At 35.6% G+C, this 7,011-nt stretch overlaps 1 protein-coding gene across 1 annotated transcript in view; it reads right to left on the minus strand.

Annotated features, from left to right (window-relative positions):
- Positions 1-7,011, minus strand: part of LOC107730867 (isoprenoid synthase domain-containing protein-like) — a 43,138-nt gene that overhangs the window by 13,602 nt on the left and 22,525 nt on the right. The window lies entirely within an intron of this gene.

Below are 7,011 nucleotides of genomic sequence, written 5' to 3' on the forward strand. Positions count from 1 at the left end.
ACAATTATAAAAGAAATGTTTCTTAAGCACCAAATCTGCATATTAGAATGATTTCTGAAGTATCATGTGACACTGAAGACTGGCGTAATGATGCTGAAAATTCAGCTTTGCCATCACAGGAATGAATTACATATTTTAAAATATATAAAAATAGAAAAGAGTCTAAAATTGCAATATTTCACAATATTACTGTTTTACTGTATTTTTGGTGAGCATAAGAGACTTGTTTAAAACATTAAAAAAAAATCTTACCACTCCAATTTTATAATTGTACATATTTTTGTTTGTCTTGTTTTTGTTATCTTCCTAAAGTTTTGAAAGACGTGCAACAGAAATATAGGATTTGCTTTATTGACACTGTTGACACAACCTCCACAAGTTATCCGGTATGATTTGAATTCCAGGCTTAAATTGTGACCCTGGACCACAAAAGATTTTTTTTAATGCCAAAAATCATTAGGATATTAAGTAAAGATCATGTTAAATTTTTTTGCACCCTCAGATTCCAGATTTTCAAATAGTTGCATCTCGGCCAAATATTGTCCTATCCTAATAAACCATACATCAATGGAAAGCTTGTTTATCCAGCTTTCAGACGATGTACAAATCTCAATTTTGAAAAATTGACACTTATGACTGGCTTTGTGGTCCAGGGTCACAATTAAACTTTAAATCTAACAGGATATATGTGGTATAAACTTCTGGACACCACTGTATATTTAACATATATGGTGTGCTTAATGGTTTCCAGTGTTGGAAAGATAAAGCTCACTCAAAAGGTTGCGTTCATCAACTACTTACCACCAAGAAAAGAAAAAGGACTTTTTAAAAAGATTCAAGTCAGAGGTGAACCAGTTCAAACGATGCAACCCAACAAGGCTCATACTAAATCCTGAAAAACTTCTGAGCTCAAAACAAGATTACTGCGCAGTGGACATTCAATACCTGACAGTGGGTGGTCGCCTCAAATCTAAAACAAGTGTTCTGCCGTGGACACCGTGGTCTTTTACTGATTGAATGTTTACAAACCCATTTGGTCGCCCCTGCATAAGCATCAGCCTCTAATTTCTGATCTAATTTGTTTGCGAATGTTCTTGGTTGGAATGTTGTCTCACTATGAGAGTTTGCATGCGTATGCAGGATCTTGAGCATATCAATGGCTCATGAAATCTGCCAAATCAATGCTAAATAAACAGATTCAGTGGGTTACAGTCTACAATAACACACGCCAGCATGCATCTGGAGCACTCAAGGCATTACATGGCAATGCACAAAAATTTTGGTCACGTAAATGTCCAAAATGTCCTAAAATCATTGGAAAGAGAAACTACTGTAGGTCAGAAATTATTAACAGAAACCTCAAATTTAGCAAATACAGAAACTAACCAACAACTTTTGTACAGCATCATGAGTGCAAGTGTGCTAATGTTCCCACATAAAGAATTATTTTGGGGTCACTGTGCACTGTTTTCTGCACATTACAAGAGTATGTATGAAAACATGCAGGATCTCTGTATGAGTGAGTTTGTTTAAAGGAATAGTTCACCTAAAAATGAATTTTGCGGAAAATTTACTCACCCGCAGGTCATCCAAGATGTAGAGGAGTTTTTTTCTTCATTGGAACAGATTTCGAGAAATTTAGCATTATATCTCTTGCTCACCAGTGGATCCTCTGCAGTGAATGGGTACCGTCAGAATGAGAGTCCAAACAGCTAAGTAAAAACATCACAATACAACAAGTAATCCATATGACTCTTATCCATCAAGTGAAAAGCTGTGTATTTCTAGGAAACATTCATCATTAAGGCATTTTAACTTTAAACTGTTGCTTCAACATGCAGCTTCTTCACTTCACGAGATGTTAATTGATGGACTGGAGTCGTGTGGATTATTGTGATGTTTTTATCAGCTGTTTGGACTCTCATTCTGACGGCACCCATTCACTGCAGAGGATCCACTCGTGAGCAACAGATGTAACATAAAATTTATCCGAAAAACAAACTCATCTATATCTTGGCTGGCTTGAGGGTGTGTACATTTTCAGCAAATTTTCATTTTTTGGTGAACTATTCTTTTAAAGTCAATATTACATCGACCAATGCTGACATATGCACAATTGCACAGTTTTCTCTCTCTCTCTGTTTTTTTTTTTATCACACCAATTGAAGAACGTTAGTGTAGTAACTTACATATTTACATATTACTTACATATTACATACAAAAAAAAGTATCATAGCATTACTAAGACTGATATGTACTGTAGTTATTACGGAAACACTTTACAATAAGGATCAATTAGTTAATGTTAGTTATTACACGGCTCTGTGGAATACTTGATTCTGATTGGTCAGTCGTGACATTCCAAGGTATGTTATCCCTCGATAACAACCGGTAAAAGCTGATAACGCAGGCTCATCCGGGTAACTGACGTTGGCGATATACTCTTGCTAGGAACAGTTTTTCTTCATGGAAGCTTTCCTTTGTTTAGCTAATAAAATACTAAAACTCAATTCAATATTATGTGTACAATTATTTAATTATGTCATCCTGGTATCGCGGACTCACTCTTGAGTTTCATACAAACGCAGCTGCTGCCATTTTGCGACAATTGTTTTGTACACTGTAATGGATTATAAGATAACTAACATACTGGTAAGATTTTAAAACAGTTTTGTCTTAAATCAATATCTTTTATTGCCATAATTATTTATGTGGTGAAATGTTGTGTAATAAGTGGTATGACTGTACCATTTCCTTTAAATGTCCGTCTAGTTTGAACTTGTCACTTGCTAGCAACTGCTTTCTTCATAGAAGCTTTGCGTTCAAATATTTAAACTCAAATCAATATTTTGTGTCTAATTATTTACTTATGTGGCAAGTAGCCGTGTAATACGCGGGATAATGTACATCCAGCTGGTTGTTATCGAAGAATAACCCCCTTCAGGGTGATACAACAACAACTGGCTGGATTTACATGATCCCTTACTTAATGTATTAACTAACATAAATAAACAATGAGCAATACATTTATTAAAATATTTATTAATCTTTGTTAATGCTAGTTAATGAAAATACAGTCGTTCATGTCAATTCACAGTGCATTAACTAATGTTAACAAGCAACTAAACTGTAAAGTGTTACCGTTATTCCAAATAAAGGCTGATTTTCAGGGGGTTCACCAAGCAATTTCAGTGCATCATTAGTATTAAATATCAAGAATACCCAACACATGCTGCCACAGTACAGATCGTTTAGTTTAACCTAATTATTTACTTATGTGGCAAGTAGCCGTGTAATACGCGGGATAATGTACATCCAGCTGGTTGTTATCGAAGAATAACCCCCTTCAGGGTGATACAACAACAACTGGCTGGATTTACATGATCCCTTACTTAATGTATTAACTAACATAAATAAACAATGAGCAATACATTTATTAAAATATTTATTAATCTTTGTTAATGCTAGTTAATGAAAATACAGTCGTTCATGTCAATTCACAGTGCATTAACTAATGTTAACAAGCAACTAAACTGTAAAGTGTTACCGTTATTCCAAATAAAGGCTGATTTTCAGGGGGTTCACCAAGCAATTTCAGTGCATCATTAGTATTAAATATCAAGAATACCCAACACATGCTGCCACAGTACAGATCGTTTAGTTTAACACACTGGTACAATATCAAAGGAGAAGTGCTCTGGCCTGGAGTTGTCAGCAGGGATCTTTCAAGACCAGACAAGAAAAAAAAAAAAAAAACTTTTCCTCCCGCAGTGCATTTGTGCCAGCCAGAATTAGGAAAACGTAAAAACAATTCGACATGGAGAGAAGGGGAATATTTTGAGAATGAGAAATGACTACTGGAACGTAAATCTGACACTAAGCAGAGAGTATGGCCAAATACATTTGCGCTGTCAAAGGCAGATGAGCATTAAACGAGTCGTTGCGGTACACACCATCCTGACATCATTTTAGCAGGGGTTATTTTAGAGCGATTTAAAGGGTTACTCCACTCCAAAATGAAAATTTTGTCATTAATCACTTACCCCCATGTCGTTCCAAACCCGTAAACGCTTTGTTCGTCTTCGGAACACAATTTAAGATATTTTGGAGAATACTTCTTGTACGCAAAGAAAACAAAAATAACGACTTTATTCAACAATTCGTCTCCTCCGCGTCACCATAGCGCCATTTTGGAGAGTATCCACTGAACGCAAACGGAGTATACTGTTCTACTTGTCTGTGTCAGCCACACCACACGGATACGCTGTTTTCGTTCAAATCAAAGCGTAAACGTGAAATCGTATGTGTCAGCGTGGTGCGGCTGACACATACAAGTAGAACAGTATACGCAGTTTGCGTTCAGTGGATACTTATTTTTGTTTTCTTTGCGTACAAAAAGTATTCTCGTCGCTTCATAAAATTCATATTGAACCACTGATGGCAGATGGACTATTTTGGCGATGTCTTTCATTCTTTTCTGGGTCTTGACAGTGTTATTTACTTGGCAGTCAATGGGACAGTCACAAGCCTCCCGGTTTTCATCCAAAATATCTTAAATTGTGTTCCGAAGACGAACAAAGCTTTTACGGGTTTGGAACGACATGGGGGTAAGTGATTAATGACAAAATTTTCATTTTGGGGTTGAGTAACCCTTTAAGGATCTGATACCTTTTTGTGGTGCCTCAATCATCACAGCACTGTACTGACTCCTACAGAAACCTGCAGATACCCAAAACATCATTAATCTTCAGAAAATGTAACTCATTATTTGGCAGTTGAGCCAAACATCTAAAAAATTGCATCTATTAAGGCTTCAGTGCCAGTAAAACTGTATTGTAAAACTCAATATGGGCTAAACCAGGTATCCAGTTTCAAAAACTAGTGGATCTGGGCAGGTAAGAGAGTCTCTTTTTTCTTTTCTAAGGAGCAGCTAATCTCCTCTCAGGTTTAGATTCCTCAGCTGGATGCTTTGAGGAGAAGGAAGTGAGGGGTGGGTAAACTGCTGGGCTCTCACAGGAGGGATTAGAGCGGCTATATATCATTGTGACAAGCCTTTTCAGCGCATGACAGGCCACCAGGCCCTGTGTGGGAAGGAGATCCTGTGACACTTCTTGTCACTCACTGGCCATGCACTGTTAGGGCCAGAAATGACCTTTATCACACTGTCAGATCACCTTACTGACAATAAGGCACATATGTTAAATAGTTATTATAAAGGGTCTGTGTCCTTTCTTTTTTTTCTTTCTTTTTTTTTTTAAACATGATGAAAAAAATGAAAAAAGAACGGTTGTTGTATATTTTTAAATGCTATGTTGAGAACCAAAACTGAAATTAGAACCGTACATGTTAACATAACATATAACAATGTGGTATATCTTATTACTCATTTTTACAGCATTTTGTAATCTTTGATCACTTTTGATGAATTCTAATATTACAAGTTTGTATGTTTATAGTAGCCTATAGGTGCTCTTGCTTTCGTTTCGTTCCCTCTATAGCACTTCCGTATAGAACCAGACCTGGATACATTTAAATGCAAAAAAATATGTAATGAGTATTTCATACATGTTTTTAGGCATGAAAAATGATCAAGATCATAAAAATATCTAAGGCAAAGGTTTTCATAAAGCAAACTACATCAGTAGTGCGAGAGGGTGCTTATAATGTCTGAGAGACACTAAAAAAGCTAGAAATTAAATTTAGCATGTATATCCATTAAAAAAAAACAAGCTTTATATCCTTTTTACGATTTTTAATGAAATATGAATTTTGAATAATGAAAATTCGTTTGTGTCTGTCTATTCTATTTATCAGTGTTTGAACCATTAAGGAAAAACTGCATTTTCCGTATTTCATTTCTGGGTTAAAAAAACTAAAAAGGAATGGACGCAAAAGTACACAGACCATAAAGACTACCTAGCGTTCAAAAGTTTGGGATCAGTGTTTTCTTTTGAAATAAATTAATACTTTTATTCAGCAAGGACACATTAAATTGATCAAAAGTGACAGTAAATATACTTGTAATGTTACAAAAGATTATGTTTCATAATAAATAAATGCCATTCGATTCATCGAGGAATCCTGAAAAAAAAGTGTAATGGTTTCCACAAAAATATTAAGTGGCAAAACTGTTTTCAACATTGATATTAATAAGAAATGTTTCTTGAGGACCAAATCAGGATATTAGAAAATATAGGATATTGCTGAAAATACAGCTTTCACATCACTGGAATAAACTACAGTTTAAGTAAGGAATAACTGACTCCGGTCCATTGAATTATTAGAAAATAATGCACACCCGAGGTGGTGATGCAGCCACAATGCGACGCGAAGTGTGCATTATTTTCTAATAATTCAATGGACCGGAGTCAATTTTTCCACTTAGACTACAATTTTAAACCTAGTAACGGAGGCTTGAGACTAATGCAGTTAATAATGAAGTTATTAGAGAGAGAGCGAGAGAGAGAGAGAGAGAGAGAGACAGAGAGATTACCTCGCTAGTGAGAAATGTCATGCAGCTTTTAAGTTGCTAAACTATTTTACTGATAAAATCGTCAGAGCATCGCTAACAACATGTTTCTGTGCGCGTGTACGTTTCCGTGTGTGCGAGTATGTGTCAGTAGTAGGCCTATGTGCGTGCGTTTGAATGGGAGAGAGAGAGCGGGAGAAAGAGAGTATGTGCTTTCCATACATAATTAAATGTCATTTTGTGGCAAAAACATGGAAATATTTTTTTTTACTATATTTATTTGCTTGGTCAGTCTCATTGTGGGTTTTGGTTATTTTGCTGTTTTAGGCTGTAAGGACCTTTGAAATAACTGATATAGAAATGTAAGTGGTTGATGTAATATTGACTTTAAAAGAATAGTTCACCAAAATTGAAAATTTGCTGGAAATTATTATTAATAATATTTCACAATATCCCTGTTTACTTGATCAAATAAATGCAGCCTTGGTGAGCATCAATCCATCCATCCATCAATCAATCAAACAACCAACCAACCCATCCAC

This window comes from Sinocyclocheilus rhinocerous, unplaced genomic scaffold, assembly GCF_001515625.1.
Source record: "Sinocyclocheilus rhinocerous isolate Xijiao unplaced genomic scaffold, SAMN03320098_v1.1 scaffold938, whole genome shotgun sequence".
In the NCBI taxonomy this organism is placed as follows: domain Eukaryota; kingdom Metazoa; phylum Chordata; class Actinopteri; order Cypriniformes; family Cyprinidae; genus Sinocyclocheilus; species Sinocyclocheilus rhinocerous.